The 16,932-nt window shown below is 46.9% G+C and overlaps 1 protein-coding gene across 8 annotated transcripts in view; it reads right to left on the bottom strand.

The window, feature by feature from the left end:
- Positions 1 to 16,932, bottom strand: part of TCF20 (transcription factor 20) — a 132,616-nt gene that overhangs the window by 91,668 nt on the left and 24,016 nt on the right. Inside the window, exon 1 of one of the 8 annotated variants that reach the window (XM_071801237.1) lies at positions 1,006 to 1,029. The exons of the other annotated variants lie outside the window; for them this stretch is intronic. The gene's annotated coding sequence lies outside the window, so the exon portion shown is untranslated. Of the gene's footprint in view, positions 1 to 1,005; positions 1,030 to 16,932 lie in introns of those variants that run through there. 8 annotated transcript variants of the gene reach the window in all.

Below are 16,932 nucleotides of genomic sequence, written 5' to 3'. Positions count from 1 at the left end.
GAAAGCTGATATTTAATGCTGGTCTAAACCTGCTCAAAAAGCTCATGACAAAACAGAAGGTTGCAGAAGAGCAACAAGCACTTTACCAAGAACCAGAAATCAATTTACAAACACAAGGACTAATAATGAGAGCTTTCTAAGCAATGGCCAGTGAGATGGGAACTGAACTGTCTACAAACCCCTGACAGGCATGAACAAAAAGCAGGATCGTTCAATGCTACCTGGACGATGCTTAGGTCCAAAGGAAGCCAAAAAAGGAAAAACACAGGCTTGTTGCTACATGGGGAAAAAGGACAAATCACCTTAACTGGGAGACATATGGTCTCGTCTTCTCAGGAAAACATTGGAAATGCAATCACTCAGGACAGCTAAAACTAAATTGAACGCAAACACCAGAAAATGCATGGAAGGAAGTATCACATCTGCCGTGTTTTGATCATGCACACAGCTAAGTAATCAGATCAGTGGTGTGGGTTTTTTTGTTGTTGCTGGCTAAAGGATATTCAATTCCACAGCTGAACAGCCACTTACTCTTCACTTCCCCCTTGCCACTGTGTACCAGGGCTCCAGTGGGGGACAGTCCCTGTCACACAGTGTGACGCACCTGTACCTACAGTCCAGTACAGTGCAAGAGGCAGAACCTCCATTCTTGGCTCCACAAGAATAATCAAATAACCATCCTGAACCAGGCTCGTTTTTTGTTTTCTCAAAATGTGTTTACTTCAACACGTAATTAATATTTTGAGTAGAGAAGGCCTTTGTTAAAGATTCACCTCATTCACCCCCTCAATTAAGGTTTTAAATGATCACATTCGTAGATTCATTTACACCTCCCATTTGTCCTTCAGCAATGCCAGAAAAGACCAGAGTTTACATTCTTGGCATCCCAAAGATAAAAGAGAAAGGGAAAACAAAACCAAACCCTCCAGAAAGCAACAAATCAACAACAAAATAATACACCAATGACTTTTTTTTTTTTTTTAAATAGACCAAAACCAAACCTACCAGGTGTTTTATCCATCGCCAGAAAGAAGAAATGGTGTCCAAGACGAGCTCTTTAGAAATCTCTCCCCTCTGATGTGCAATATTGCAGCCGTAAGATGAATTAGTGGAGCAACTCGGGCAACTGGGGCATCACTGGGCACCGGAGAAAAGACCTGAGCCCCCCAACCCAGACAAGGGGCTGCTGGCGTGGGCAGAAAGGCCTCACCCTGCGGCTCTGTCCCCCAACAAGGGCAGGTGTGGGGCGAGGGGGTCCGGCCTCCCTTAGCACCTGCAAGGGGGTCCAGACATTTCTGCTGAGTGCGCGGTGAACTCGGTGTGCCCCGGCAACAGGCAGGTACCCCAGGGAGGCTGCAGTATTTGCATACGGTAATTGCAATGTCAAGGTGTTTGCAGATGCCACCCTCACTTCTTCGGGGGAAAACGGCGGCGGGATCCGACTCTACCTGTGCCGTGCTGGTGACGTCGCAGGCTGCTATTTCCAGCCTGGTTGCCATGGAAACCACCAGGCCTCAGCACCAGTTAGCAGTTCAATATATAATTTACTTATTCTTTTTTCACGTAAGTGATTAGGACTCAAAAATACAGAAGCATCTCACAGACCTTCGAATCCTCTGATAGTTTCATAGGAATTTCTTGAAGCTAAAAAAAAAAGCACCTGAAATACTGAGCTATGTGCTCTCCAAGGGGAAAAAAAAAAAAAAAGAAAGGGGTAGGGGGGGGAACAAAACACCAAACCACAAAACAATAAAACAACACCACCACAACAGGAAAATAAAAGCTTAAAACAAGGAAAAGAAAAAAAGCCTCAGTCCTCTCCTGCCTGCTGTCCCCTGCCCTCCCAAGTTTCAAGAGAGACAAACGCTGTGGCTCCTGGAAGATTTCACAAGGCTGTCACCACCTGAAGGAGACAAGCCGATGGCAAAAGAGGACATAAAAGCTCAATGCAGGAGCTGCTGCATCCAGCGGGGCCTTTGGTTTGCCCTGCCCAGGACACTAGGTCCTGTCGTGTCCCAACACCAGCACAAGGCACCCACCCCATCCTGCACCACAGGCAATGGGCAGCAGCAGGACCCCAAAAAGTCTCCTTTGGCTCCTCCAGATGACCATCATGTGTTAAGGAATAAGTCTCTCCTTCTAATTAACCTTGGAAGCAGCAGTTACCAGTGCTGCTGGTCAGTGCGACACCAGCCTGAGCCCTGGGGAGGGCAGCCCCTGCATCTCCACCCCCTCTTGTAGCCCAGGATTGTAGCAGCTGCCTATATTTTCCACAGCTTTTTAAACTAGTACTGTGTGCAGCCAGAGGTGATGTGATTTCTCTGCTTTTCCATTGCCTAATTAGTCACTGCAGAAGCTTATGAGAGACCCAAATGTTAAACTTCAACATACTGGCCTGGTGAGAGAAAATACAAATATTTTTACTGGGAGAATTTTCGGGTGATTCATCTACTTTCAGGTAGTTTTGAAGTGCTGGTCTTAGCATTTCTTATTGTGCTTCATTTTTTTTTAATTGATATCTTCCAAAATGGGAAGTTTTAAGCATTAATTTTAAAGCCAGCTGCTCTGTGGCCAAACCACACTGCCTGGCAGAACAACAGGAACAGCAGCACCCCCAGCCCCCCATTTCAGACCAACATCGGCCACCTCCCTCTTATTTCCCGAAACAAGTCACCGCAAACCACCCCAGCTGCACCCCTTCTCCTCACCACTGCTTCCTCACACGCAGAGCTGGCAGTGGGGAAAAGAGGACAACCACTGAGACCCAAACAAACAAAACCAGAGGCGTTACTGGGCAAAATTTTAAATCAGGCGCATTATTCCCTAAAGACTAAAAGGAAAAAAAAAAAATCCATAGACAAGAATCTTTCCACAGTCACTTTTTCTTCATGTTCTTAAATGCTTCACATGTTAGGAAGTTCTCATCTACAACACAGGACAACAATTTGAAAGACACCAGGAAGACCGGCAGGGAATAATGCCAAGCCATTCAAACTTTCAAGAGTTCATTCAAGGAGCTATTTTCTAGAGAGAGTGCTATCAGACACCAGTATGATCTCAGGAGCAAATTTTAGAGGCCTCCTTACTCCAAAATATATAATGTGATAATTTAGAGTGGTCAGATGCTTAAAAAAAAGGCAGCATAATTTCACTCCAAGTTTAGAAACACAGGGTAATGCCTCAAAACTAAAAATCAGATGAATGTCATCTATAAAGCAAACTGGCCTGAACAAACCTTCTCCCTTATTTCCTCCCTTTCTTCCAATTCTTTGACTCAACCCACCTTTCTCCAGCCCACTGCTTTCATTTGTACTCCGCTTCCTTTGCTTCGAGCTGAAGCGTCTCCTTTCCTCTCACCCATTTGCATCATCTTCCGCGTTCCCCGCAGCTCAACACCAGCCTCTCCCCTTGGCCTGAACTTCCTTTATTTCCACCACTGGTCCCTTTTCTGTCCTTTCACGCTCTCACCTTAACTCTGCTGGGTCACAGGGTGCGTCCCTCCTCCTCTAATATTAGGATCTGGTGCACGCTCTACCAATATCAACTGACTTAAACAGCCACAAAACCTTTTAGAGTTTACCAGGAGCTACCCTGATTTCAAAGCTAACAGAAATAAAATATAAATTCATAAGTGACTGAGCAAAGACCATGTGGGAAGTCAGTAGTATTGGCTGGAATAAAACGCAGGATCAGGCTGATCTGTACTCGGGTCACTTCATCATCTAGAACTGGATCGCGCCATTGACAAACTGAAACAGATTTATGCCGAGTCTAAACTAGAAACAGCCACTGAAAAGAATGTCTCTTGGCTGTACATTGAACAGTATGATTAAAAAGATGATTAAATGTTTCTATTTTGGGGGGGAAAAAAACCCCAAACAACAAAGAATGTCTTTAAACCCCTTCGCTACAGCAGCTCATTTCACACAGGGAACGAGGCAAGAAAAACATGTTGCAGTGACTTTAGCTATGGGAGAATGATCCCTTGGATCAAGTTGACAGCTGACTTAAGAGTCACGGCTGAGGCTAACATCTTCCTTCTTCATGCAGCCTACAGTGGTCTGGCATGTCTCAAAACTTGAAAGAAAAACAAAAAAAAGCTGCTGATTTCATAGGGAAGTAGCCTAAGAGGCTGTTTGGAGGATGAAGTCAACTGCATATGGTTCTATTTATTTGTTTGTTTTGGGGTGGGGAGAAGGAGTCAGTGGCAAATTCTCAGCCCTAACAACCAGCTCACAATAAAAGCTTATGAAGTCAAGAGCTCCTCAAGCAAAAGAAACACTCTTAAAAGTTTGTATTTATTACACAAATGCCAACATATTTGCAAGATTCCAAAACTCAGGCAGCATCCAGCTGAATCCAGACCATATAAACTGTAATCCAAAACTGCCTTTGGACAGCAGGTCAATAGAGTTTACAGAAAAAAGCCGTGTGTGTAAGGAGGTGATACAAAACAGGTACACTGGGCAGGTCATGTCCTAATGCACACTTAGACCTCTACACCACAAACCAAACACAGCTGTATTTGAATGCATGAGTAAAGTTTTCTACATTTTCTTTTAGTAAGAGGAAAAATAAATAAATCCCCCTAGGAAACACTGTGCAGAAATATCCCTTTTCTGTGCTTTATGAATGAGAATTCACATGGAAAAAGGCAGGAAATGAAGTAAGGTTGCTTTTTCCCTCATTCTCTATATTGTGACCGCAGCACACATACATTTCTCAGTTTAAGACTATAACCACATACTCATATGTAGCTGCATCTCATCCAAGCGCCAGCCACTTGGGAAAACTTTGAAATTCAAGAATTCTGCGACTCTGATCCTACAACCACTACCAGTTGGGAGCTAACATACATTTCTTTTTTTGTTCATCCTGAAGCTTTGAATTATAATTTGCTCATTAGCCTAATAAATATCTCATCCTTGTGTGGCCTGTAATAGCAGAAACAGCAGTTATTACAACAGTTTCCCACTGCAGCAGAGGAAGCTCATCTGACCTCAGCATCCCTCAGCACCTTAAGCAAACACAGATCCAGTTCAGCCACGGTCCTCATGGAGCCTTCCTGCAAACCCAGACATGGCAAAGCAAGAGGGGTGACTCTCTCCAGAGCGCATGTAGACTCGTCTCCAGTCACAGGAGAAATAACCCATCCCCAGAGGTTTTCTCCATCTGCTCTCAGTAAAAAAAAATAAAATTAACAATCTATGGCACAGGGGCAACACATGCTGTAAAAAAGGTTCGCTCAAAGCTCAAGTGCTTTGGCTGTGCTGAGCATTTCAGTTGTGACCAACATAATTTCCTGCCATTCAGCTTTTCCCAGGTTGCCTCTACATCTGGCCTGAATCTACATGTAACTCCTGTTTATACTTGATCCAGAGCCTGGTAAAAATTCCCTCTTAGAACGGAAAGGTAAGAAAACCAAGAGGTATTAACAGTTAACAGATTAAAAACAAACAAACACACACTCGAAATACAAAAGCTTCTCAATGCATCTAAAAATGACCCCAAAATAATGAGTCTGAAAAAACAAACAAACAAAAAAACAACAGCAACAAACACAACAAGATTGTGATTCTGATTCTGTTCAAACCTCTCCCGGCCCACTCCCAAAACATATGCATGATAAGAAGAGTGATGACTCTCCCAAATGTACTAAAATAGGGAAATTTTGGGACCTCCTCCAAGATCTCTCTCATCTGTCCATGTCCTGCCCAGCAATTCATTGTGTCCCCAAATCTCTAACTCCACTGCGTTCTCCAGCTCCAAACTCTGTCCTGTGTTAATCCAGTCACATTCTACCCCATAGCAACACCTCTGCTCTTTGTGGATTTCTCTGTCTCCTTTCACATACTGACACCAGGGAAATTCTCTAGTTTTCCATTCCCAAAGCCAAGTGGTCCCTGGGGCACAAAGGGACAGAGCCCACTGTTTGCAAAACGGAGGGGGCAATGCCTTTGGGTTGGAAGGGACCTTCAAAGGTCATCTAGTCCAGCCCCCTGCCATGAGCAGGGACATCTTCAACTAGACCAGGTTGCTCAGAGCCCCATCCAGCCTGGCCTTGAATGTCTCCAGGGATGGGGCATCTACCACCTCTCTGGGCAACCTGTGCCAGTGCTTCACCACCCGCATTGTAAAAAATTTCTTCTTCATGTCTAGCCTGAATGTCTCCTCTTTTAGCTTAAAACCATTATGCCTTGTCCTGTTGTAATCCTATGGCACAGATCTTTGTTTTCTGCTGCAAAAACAGCCATCCATCCCAAAAGCAGAAGCATCAGGTTTTGCCTCCCTTTTACCCTGGCTCACACAAGCTCCAGTAGCTCCATTGTCCCATTTCTGTTCCAGGTTACTTTTCAAGCAAGCCTGAACCTTCTGGCATCATTATCAGACCTAATTCAGCCTTGCTGAAATCCCATCATTTGCCTGCACAAAATATAGAAAGAATTAGCACTGATCTTAGACCCCAGACTGCCAATTATCCCTGCACACAAAATATGTTGTGCTTGCCCAGAGGAGGTGGCAGAAAGACTCTTCTGCCTGCAGCAGGTGAGAGACAGACCTGCAATTTTCCTGGGAACTGGGCTTTTTCCCTTAAGCCTTCTGATTTACAGCACAATCAATAGGTTTCTGTCCACGGCTGCCAACCTCTTTGGTTTTAGAATTGATGAGCATTGGCGCTCGGGCGCTATTGTGTGACAGACAAACTGCGAAATGCCACCGTAGATGTGGGCTGAGTCACACACGGTCACAGTACAACACAGCTGGGACGAGCAGCGCATTGGGATGGTCTGCGCGGACCCGACTGTGCTGCAGCAGCCCACTCCCTCCCGCCAGCAGCCCCTGCCAAGGCCATTTCTCGCCCCACAGAAGTTTGTCAGCAGAGATGACTCTCTTGGGTGTCCCTCCCTCTTGCACACATATACACACACATGTGCATGTTGCATCTGATTGCCTCACAGCCTGCGATACCCTTATCGCACCCTCATGAAGCTGGGAAATACTATTAAATGGGGATAATAGAAGATGGCAAAGGGTGGAGGCAGGTGAGTTAGCTAAATAAGCCAACATCTAGACAACCCCAAGGTCTTACTTCTGTTGAGAGGGACAAACAAGCCCCTCCTGCCTCTTCCCTCCCTCCCTCCCTCAGCACATTTCCCTGACCAGATCTGGTTGAAAAATCATATTTTTACTGGGTTGGTTTATCATGCCACACTTGCAGCAGCAACAGGGAACGTGGAAGGCAACTGGGTCCATTCTATTGGGCAACTGTGCTGATCTGTATCTACTTCAAGCCACTACAAAGCCATGCATTTACCAACACCCTGAAACCCGCAACCCAAACCGCAACACTGCTTCATCGCTGACCCATAGATTTCAACTCCAAGTCATGAACGGCACAGACAAAGCGCAAGCCTGCTTCCATTCAGGTTCTTCCCTCCACTTCCCTTTCCCCAGCTCCGTCAGAAGGGGCTCAAGCCCAGTTCCTGCTTTCCTCATCAGATCCCCACAGCCAGAGCTTACAAAGGGGAGCCCTCTGGCACATCCTTCTCTGGAGATACAAAGAAGCTAAACAGCGCTGTCAGCAGAGGCAGGCTTGGATTTGAAGCACAGCTTGTTGAGTCCTCGTTCAGCACCTTCCCTCCTGTGTTCTGGCAATACCTTCTCACCTCTCCCTGAGTTGCACGTGTTGTAAATGACACCACATCCATGGCACTGCCAGTTCCACTTAACACAAACCTGCAGCTTGATGAGCAATTACTCAGCGCATCACATCAACACATACCTGGACCATAACTTGCCACGCAGCTCTGCCCTTTCACTCTCCAACACCTTTTGAAAGCATTTTCCAGGAAAAAAACTTATTGCACACCAGCTTCCAAAGTCAAACAGATGTAAAAATGCCTTAATTACGCTGCAACAGATCACACGCTTTAAGGGAACAAAACATAAACCAAAACAAGCCTTTTCCTCCCCCCTCCTCACGAAGGGCCCGAAGGCACAGCTGGATCCTGGCTGCTGGTGACAAAGCCAGTTTCCAAAGCCACTGGTGCTCACTCCTTCCCCAGGCGTGACTGGGAAGCAGGATCTGTTTCAGTAAGGACAACCACCAAAAATTGCTCTGCCCACCACCTTAGGCACAAAGCGTTGTTCTAGCTCAGAGGAGGTCTTTAAGCTGGCAGGGATGGGGATATTCTGGGCAGGCGGACAACACCACATTCCTTTCCCAGTGAAACTTGCATGAAATGCTGTGTCTTAGACAGACACTTATTACTGTTGAAACTAACAGTTCCCAAAAGATTTTAAAAAAAATAATTAATCAATATTCGCAACTGGCTCAAGTGCTCGTATCTACAACAGAAGGAGAGAAATGCTAAGAGGGACAAGAAAAGGAAAAGAGGATGTTTTCAGATGAAATGAAAGATGTGAGAGAGAACCAACAAAACAGAGATGGTCAGCAAATCTCTTCCAGAATCACACAGTTGTACAGAAGCTTTTTGTACAAGGGGACAGATTTTATAGCAAGCCAGAGAAGAAGCTGCTTTCTCCAAAGCACTGCAAGGTAGAGGATGAAGAGAAGGGAAAGTAAAGGAAAAGGGAAGCTCAAGCTGCTCTAGCAGCTGTAATGCTGTGACTGGGACCAGTGGATGACAAGCTATAAAACATGTTGGCTGGACATACAGATAAGTATGAACAGAGGGGTCCCTCATTTCCATCTCCAGCACCCGCAGTTCTAGCAAGAGGCTCCCCAGATACTTGGACATGGAGGACAAGTAAAGCTTCTTAGATGCAGGCACCACCCAAGAGGAGGCCTTGCCAAATCACAGCCTCTGCAGCCAGATTCTTAAATAAATTCTACAGCAGGATAGAAGCACATGGAGTTGCTTTGACACTCCAGATAAAAACTGGCCAGTTATATAATTGAATTAGGCTTTTCTAAGGACAATGAAAACACCCACAGTGGTATCAGATAGGAAATCAGTCATAAAATAGTACAGACCCTCACATTTTGAAGTACATGAAAGCCAACTGACAGAGACATAAAGAAGCAGCTTCTCTCTCAGGGTCGTTGCTCCGAACTATCCACACAGGAGCAAGCCTTCATTTTCCAACCAACACTTCGTCTCAGCTCCAGCATCACAGCCAGCTCCAGTGTGCAAGAGAACATATCAGATCAAAGAGGTCGGCAGCCCAAGCAGCGTGTGGGTGTGCCTCTGGCACCTTACGCTTCCATGGGCATGAAGCAAAGACCACGCTTCTTCAGTTCTGCTGAGATACTCAAGGAGCCATCCCATCACAGGAAAGTTTTGAGTGATGAACTACCTAGTTGAAATAGATGGTTTTGCCACTGGCAAGAACCCCAAATAGTTCCTTTGAACAAGAGATTTCATTGCTAATCTGCCATTTTTACTCTTGCCATCGAGTTCTGGATTAGGCCTGGAGGCGGAAGAGGTGACTCTGCTAATTGCTCATCTCTTTTTGACAGTTAATGACAATCATGCATCTATGCTAACTCTCTTCTATTGGCGATCTGCCTGCAATTAGTCAACATCAGTGGACCACAGAAGCAAAAGAGAGACTTCTCTTGAAGGGGACCATATCACCATCATCAGGGCCAGGATCGCAGAGAGCAAAACCAACTGTTCTCTCTACATCTCCAGATGTAGTTCACATTACAGGTTTTGGTAAGCAGTTCAATGCCTGTCCTCAGACCTCATGCAGGCTGGAGAGGAGCTACGGGGTACAGTATCTCCTGGCATCCAGTTTTGGAATTCCACCTCCAGCAACTCATTTATGTTCCTTTTCAGGCCAGGTCAGAAAGGAGAACTAACAGCACCTCATCACCGATAGAGCAGAAACAGACAAACCATGATACCCCAGTCCTTCCAGCAATATACCATGGCAAGAGGCTTGGAAGAACCATTGACAGTAGATGTGATTCATACAGTAAGCATCTCACTCAATTTTGTCCATCATACATGTTTACCTTATGTAGCCAAAATAATGAAATATCCAGTTCTGTGGCATATGACATAGAAGTTTGGGCTACTCCATTGCATTTACCTGCAAACTAGGTTTCAGATGAAGAAGTCCTATGAGAAATAGGAATAACCCGCAAATATCAGGGGAGTAGATGCCCCTTTCCAATAAGGCTTAGAGATCAGAGTCCTTTCAGGCAGAAACATGGCTTACAACAAAAACTCAGGGGAGAGGACTAAGAAGGAGGATTGAAATGTAAAGCTACATCTAAGATAAAGCTCTAGGGAAACACAGCAAACAGCAGAAAGACATTTGTGCTGTGCAAAACCCAGCATGGCCTATCTTCACCTGAACTGCCCACCCACCAGGTCTAATCAACAAAAGCACATGTTCCACCTGTGAGGGGCAGGCCAGGCCGGTAAAGGCGGGTGCAACAGAGGGGCCTCTGTGAGGTCTCTGCGACCTCCGCTCTTCCTAAGGCAACAGCTGAAAGTCATCGCTCCAAAAAGCTAATGGAAAAAAGGGAGAAGGTTGAGGTGGTGGGAAGACATCAGACTCTGTATTTGAGATTCTGAAAAGAGAATAAAAGACTAGTTGAAGCCTAGCAGTGCACTCTGCTAAAACACCTATGTGCAGACACAGAACAAAGCTGATTTTACACTAGAAACCAGGAAACAAGGTGGAGGAAGAATGCAGGACAGCGCTGTGTTTCCACATTACGATTTTTAAGTACACTGCAGGATTTCTGTCTCAGAGTACTCATTGAGTTACATCAGACCGTAATGGCCTGTTGATTTTGAGAGATTATGGCAGCGCTGCTGATGCAGTGCAAGAGGAGATGGAAGGAAAGAGAAGATGTGATCTATCAGCCAGCATGCGCACACATTTCAGGTGATTACCTACACTCCTGTGCAAGAGAGACACGCCAGATTCACAGTGGGACCAGGACTGGGAGGGGACTGTGCACAGGACCTCATCAGTAACCTGGGCTGGCACGGCAGGCGGTTTTGGTCCATCCCTGACCCCCATTTCATTCCCCTAGGGCAGCAGATGCCAAAAGCAACGTTTCTGCAGGGGAGCCACATCCAGGGCTGGCAGGACCAGAGCCACATTGTGTGGCACACCAAGTGTCATGGAGAAGGCGAACCCCTTGTGTTCAAGGCGTGCGGCGCGTCCCTGAGATGGATTCAGCCTCACTCTGCCAGGCTGACAACTTTGCCTGCCTGCCTGCATTTCTCTCTCCTGGATTTCACAGAGAGATGGTATCCTTTCCTCTTCCTCTCTTTGCTCCCGGGCACAAGCAATCAAGAACAAAGGATGAAAGAAAAATGCGGTAGGGGGGAGTGAAGCGGGGGAGGGACATTTGAGAGTTAGGGAGCAATCTTTAGCAGAGAGAAGAGAATTTAAAAAAAAAAGGGAGGAAGAAAGGAGATGCAGAGGCTTGGAAAAAAATACAATATGCAAATGAGGCAGAACAAAAATCAGAGCTGGCAAAAAATAAAATCACATCAAAGAAACCCACCTCTCTATAACCTCTCTGTCTCTCAGATGGTGGGATGTAATCAGAGTGAGGGGTTCCCAAAACCTTCTACCACCCTCAGTCTCCAGCAGACACCCGTGCCTCGCTGCAGGCAGGCAACCTGCCCTCTGGGGCATAGCGAAGGAAGAGCAAAGTGCTTCTGGAGCACTGAAAATCCTTGTTTTCTCTCTGAGGTAGGGAGCTGTGGGGCAAACACAACCAGCCAGGTGCTTCTAACATGATGTTTGTCAAACAATCTGATTTCAAGCTTCACTGGAGTAGTCCCTCAGCAGCTGCTTTAACCTACCGCGGCTCCTCTCCCCCATCGCAGGCTGCATTCCCCCCATCCCTCCTCCACTCCTGCACCAGGACAGGGGTACCCCAAGAGCAGAGACCTCCAGCCTGGCAGGCAGTGAGTCACATCACAGACCAAACCACCTCAGGCCACACCACAAGTTAAGTTGGACCGGGCTTGAACAGGAGGTTTCCAAAGGGCATTCAGCTGTGAGAGGAAGAAGGCGATTTGTCGCTGCAAATGACATGCTGCTCGCAGCGCAGAGCCCTCACGCTGCTCAGAAGTGGGTGTCAGCGAAGGTGACCTCTTCCCTCTGGACCGCGGAGTAAATAACTCATCCACTAGCTCGTTCATTAGTGACACCGTAGCTGGTGTTGCATTATGACACACCACAGTGCAGTTACCCTTCTACTCATCATCATTTATTTCTTCTCCTTTCAAGGTATGACAAAATATCAGTGCGTGCTCTCCAGCTGGCAACAGCAAGAGGTGTAAAGGGAACTAGGAAGCAGGAGGATTCCTGGCTTTTAGGTCAGCTCTGGGGCTGACTCACCTGAAATGCCACTTTTTACTCAGTACCACTAGTGCTCTCCTTCCACCTGAACAGCAGCTCCTCATTCCTGCCCATGTTTCTACTCCAAATATTATTAGTTGTTCATCCAGTTCTGCCTGCAAACACCTGAAGCTAGGGACTATAAGCTATGGGCTGGTCTTTACAAAACAAAACTTTTTTTTTTAAAGTTTATCATTATCAGAAAAATTGATTATTCCTTTAGCTTACTACCAAGGAGCAAAATTTAACTTAGTAAATACTAACTGTCTAGCAGTACAAGTCACGGCTGTGCTGCAAGGGCTATATAAAAAACAATTTCAAGAACCTGACAAATTCCACAGCAGAGGTGTCTATGCACTGGTGGAGCACATAGAAGCAAAGGCGAAGCCTTGCACTGTATTTTACAAAGGACTGTAGATATCAAGGTAAAGCAGACACGGGAAGCTGTGCACATATTGAGGGCAGTAAGTCGTCTAAGGGGAAATCAGCAAGAGAACAAAAATGCGGCGGTGAGGACAGAAGGGAGAAGAGGACAACAAGTTTTAGCAGAGATCTGTACCAGGCAGATCAGTAACCGCAACTGCTTGCAAAGGTCTCACACCTCCAGCAACCGGAGCAGCTGCTAGCTCTGGCTGTATTTCCCAGGAGCTCCCTTGCTCCCAAATGCGACTCCTCCACTCCAGAGACACGTGGGGAGGCAGAGTGAGAAGACATATGATGTCTCAGTTCACACCTTAGCCAGGTCTGTGTTCCCATCAGTAAGAACCGCCACCACAACTGACACTAATTGGTTCTCTTGTTGTCATGCTGCAGAGGTGACAAGGACCACATGGGCACAAATGAGAAGCCATCCTCTTCTCGGTCCCCTCAGGTCACGGCGAGGTGCCCTGGTAGGAATGGCGTGCGTGCATAGCTGGTATCGCCACAATGTGTGTGATGCTTGCTCCGTGAATAAAGAGCATCACTATCTGGAGCTGTCGAGCCTGCGTCACTCACTGCAAGAAACAGGGAGGGGGGAAAGACAACTACCAGCTTAAACCAGATTTTACTGGTAGGAGCACCACCACAATCCAGGCTATCAGGGACTTTACAAGGGAACCTGAAACATTACCAGCTGCAGTTGCAGTCTCCATACCCTCCTTCAGCCTGGAAAAACAACAATTAGTACACGTGTGCATTAGTGCATGCATGTGTTTGCATGAGCCTGCAGTGCAAACATATACAATAAACAGAGTGAGGAAGAAGGAGATTGTTGTTTGAAGCTCAAAGAAGCTATTTGTAAAAATCAGTGGGCAAGAGAGAATGAAACATAGGCAAGAATTACTTTCATCTTTCTGGGAAGGAGCGGGGGGGGGGGCAGGGAATTAAGCACACACACCTCAAGCAATGCCCAAGAAGAATTATGCTGCTTGTGATAAATGCACTTTCCTGGTTCTGTGTAAAATCTGACATAATGAAAGTACCCTGAATGCAATTACCGGCACTTGTTTAGCATGGCAGGGCACTGCGCTGCCACTGGGCTCGCTCCTCTCTGCTCCCAATTAGCATGCCAAGTACTCCAGCCACACACATGGGCTCACGGGTCAGGGATTGGCGCGGAGGAGCAGCAACCAGCTACCTGCTCTCCAATGAGGAGGCGAGCGACGTGCTGGAAAGCTCCGGCTTCCTTCATTTTACATCCTCCCATCCCTATCACACTCTTTTCCTCCACTCCTCCGGGGTCTCTGGAGGCAGTGATAAAAACCGCAAACTCTCCCCCCTCCTCTCTCAGCTGGTCTCATTCACGGCTCACGGCAGACCTGGTTTCCTCTGGGGACTCACTAATGAAGACGGCCAACGTTAATCTCTTTCCCCCTCCCTGACGGGTCGATTTATAGTTCCACGGAGAGTCCTGGATTGCAGCCAGAGGGCTTGACACATTCTTCTTGTTCCAAGACAGCGAGGGGGGAAAGAGACAGGCTTGCGCACACACACACACACACTGAAGACACACGCGCATTTATGATCTGGATTTGGCTGGAAGATGCAGCGGGAAAACCTGTTTACCTGTTCCGAAACAGCAGCTGAAGAGAACAGTAACCAATAGCGTTTTTGTATATCCGTGTACACCCCAAACATCTTTGTGTTTCCATAGCACCTCTTTCACCCCAAAGACCCCAAATCACAGGGATCCTTCCCTCATCACCAGGATGAAATAAAGCATCAGTTGTGTGCCAGCAGCATTACTTGTGAGTCATTAGGAGAGGAAGCAAATGATAACTTCTCCAGGGTAAACAGCAGGGGGAGGGGAGGGGGAAATTTTAGATGGGCAGAAAGTAATGAACTGGAATCTGGCCAGGACACCGAGGTTATTGTCCCCTCATCTCGTGGAAAGTGCAGTGGGATCTTTAACAATCGATTGATCAAGGCCTTGGCTCTACATCTCATCCATAAGAGGGTCCAGCAGTAGTTGCAGCTTCTCCAAGAGTGATGCTGGTGCATGGGCTCAGGCGTGGCCAAGAGAGAAATGCACCCTCTGGTACCCCCACCTGCCTTTCTACAGCACTGTGTGGCATTGTCCACGTTGGAGCTCCTCAGACCTGTCATTCCCAAAGGAAGCTGAAGAGAAGAAGAGACTCAGAGATTTTTTTTACCACTGAGCTAGAAGGCAGTATCCCTTTCTCCCTGCCAGCATTTAAGTTTTTCCCCATTTGGCAGTCACTGCCGTAGCCTCCCCGTATCCCCCAACTTCACACAGTTTCTTTAGTTCAGCTCCCCGTCCGCACTCCAGACTCGCCTGCGATGACAGCGGGACCCTGCTAATAGGGTCAGTCAGTGAGCTACCGCTGCAGAGCCGCAGGGGAGCACAAAACACCGCCTTTATTCCTGTAAGACCTATACATTACCTCCTCACCCCCGCCCTCTCAGGAACCAATGGTGGATTTAAAAGGAGCACTGTCAAGTCATTTAGGCCCATTATTTTGCACTAGAAGAAATGGCCTTTACAAAGCTCAATGGAAGCACACTCTCATCCCGTCTTTAAGTAATCTTAGAGGTTTCAATTGCAGGGCTGCAAACCACAATGCAAAAAAGCACAGACAAATAGATCAGATCAGATATGAGACTGCCCAGACACAGAGTTCCACTTGCCAAGCTGACTGCAGAGCAAAAATAGAAATGAACACTGCACATAATTATAGTATTTTACATTTCCACTGCACTTTCCATCCTGAAAGATCCCCAAGTGCACACACATGTGCATGCATGTGCATACAGAGAGGCAGGACACTGGGGAAATTCACTTGCTTGTGAAAGAGACCAAGAAATCGTGGTCCGGTAATAACAGCTTGTACTGAACCAAAGCCTTCATTAACTCACACACAAGCTCGTAGAAAATCATTATAATGTGAAACAAGACTAAACCAAGCCACAGCAATCTGTAGATCAGCGGCTCCAACACTTCTGCTGCTGCTGCTCAGCTTTTCCCCTAAAACAGAAGATTAGAAACTGATCTTTTATTAGCTCTCGCCCTCTGTTTCCCAGAGAAGCCCAAGGTGCCAATTCCACTTTGCTACTGCGGGGTAGGGGCAGCTCTGCATCTGTCGACCCCCAGCCCTCCCCTCTCCCGTGGCCAAGTGCTTCGCAGCCTGTGAGCACGTGTCCTCCAGCCCTGTGGGCTGCAGCAGCCCCATTTTGCAGCCAGCAGAGCATCTGAACGGGGGAACCAAAGCCAGGGACAGTGCTCTAACCATAGTGCTCTTCTTTCCCTCCTCACACAAGAGCCAGTGCCAGGTTCAAAGGCTCGTTTCTCTACATGCATGCCACCCAAGACGCTCTGAGTGAGGATGAAAAAGGCCAGGAAAAAAGAGGGCTGGAAGATAAGCAGCAGCAGAGATGTGACACTCTGGCAGAAACCTGGCATTTCTCAGGAGGCTGGGAGGCAGGGGAGAAAAGGCCAGGCACTAGCTCAAGCCTCAGCCCAGGATGCCGAGTCGCTCCCTTTTCTTTCCCACGTGTCTGTGGCAAGTCAGTTTTGTCTTCCACATATTAAATATCTCATAGCAGTTTTAAACTCCCACCTGAGCATAAAGGCATTTCTATGTTGACTTGTGGCCAAGCACATGAAGAATGGGGGTAAGGAGTCCAAGAGAAGACAGAGACGGCAGCAGCTCTGAGGGCACTACAAAAACAAACTCATAGGGCAGAAGGAGGGAAGGAAACAGTCTGAGGTTATGAAATGATACAACAGCTGGCTAGATAGTGCTGGGATTTTTTAATTTTTTTTTTAAATGACAAACAAGAATCTCACCAACAATACAATGTAATCACGTGTAGCAAGCAACTACTTGTTCAAGGAAGAGCCTCCCTGCAAGTAGCCTTAGCCCTTACACTAGTGTGAGGCTGATACCTGCTTTTGATGCCCCTCACAGAAGAATCTGTTCTCTCAGCAACATGCTGCAGCCATGTCTGATGTTCATGAACCAACCCCATGTGCCCTTCTCAGCGGAGATTTTGGGGAAGGAAGAGATTTTTTCAAGGACACTGCAGCAACACCCTCCTCTATACTTGGGGAAACAGCTGTGGGATTGTTAACATCCAGAGAGGACT

This window comes from Patagioenas fasciata, chromosome 1, assembly GCF_037038585.1.
Source record: "Patagioenas fasciata isolate bPatFas1 chromosome 1, bPatFas1.hap1, whole genome shotgun sequence".
In the NCBI taxonomy this organism is placed as follows: Eukaryota; Metazoa; Chordata; class Aves; order Columbiformes; family Columbidae; genus Patagioenas; species Patagioenas fasciata.
The sequence above is the reverse complement of the archived record's forward strand: the minus strand, read 5'-3'. Positions and strand labels throughout refer to the sequence as shown.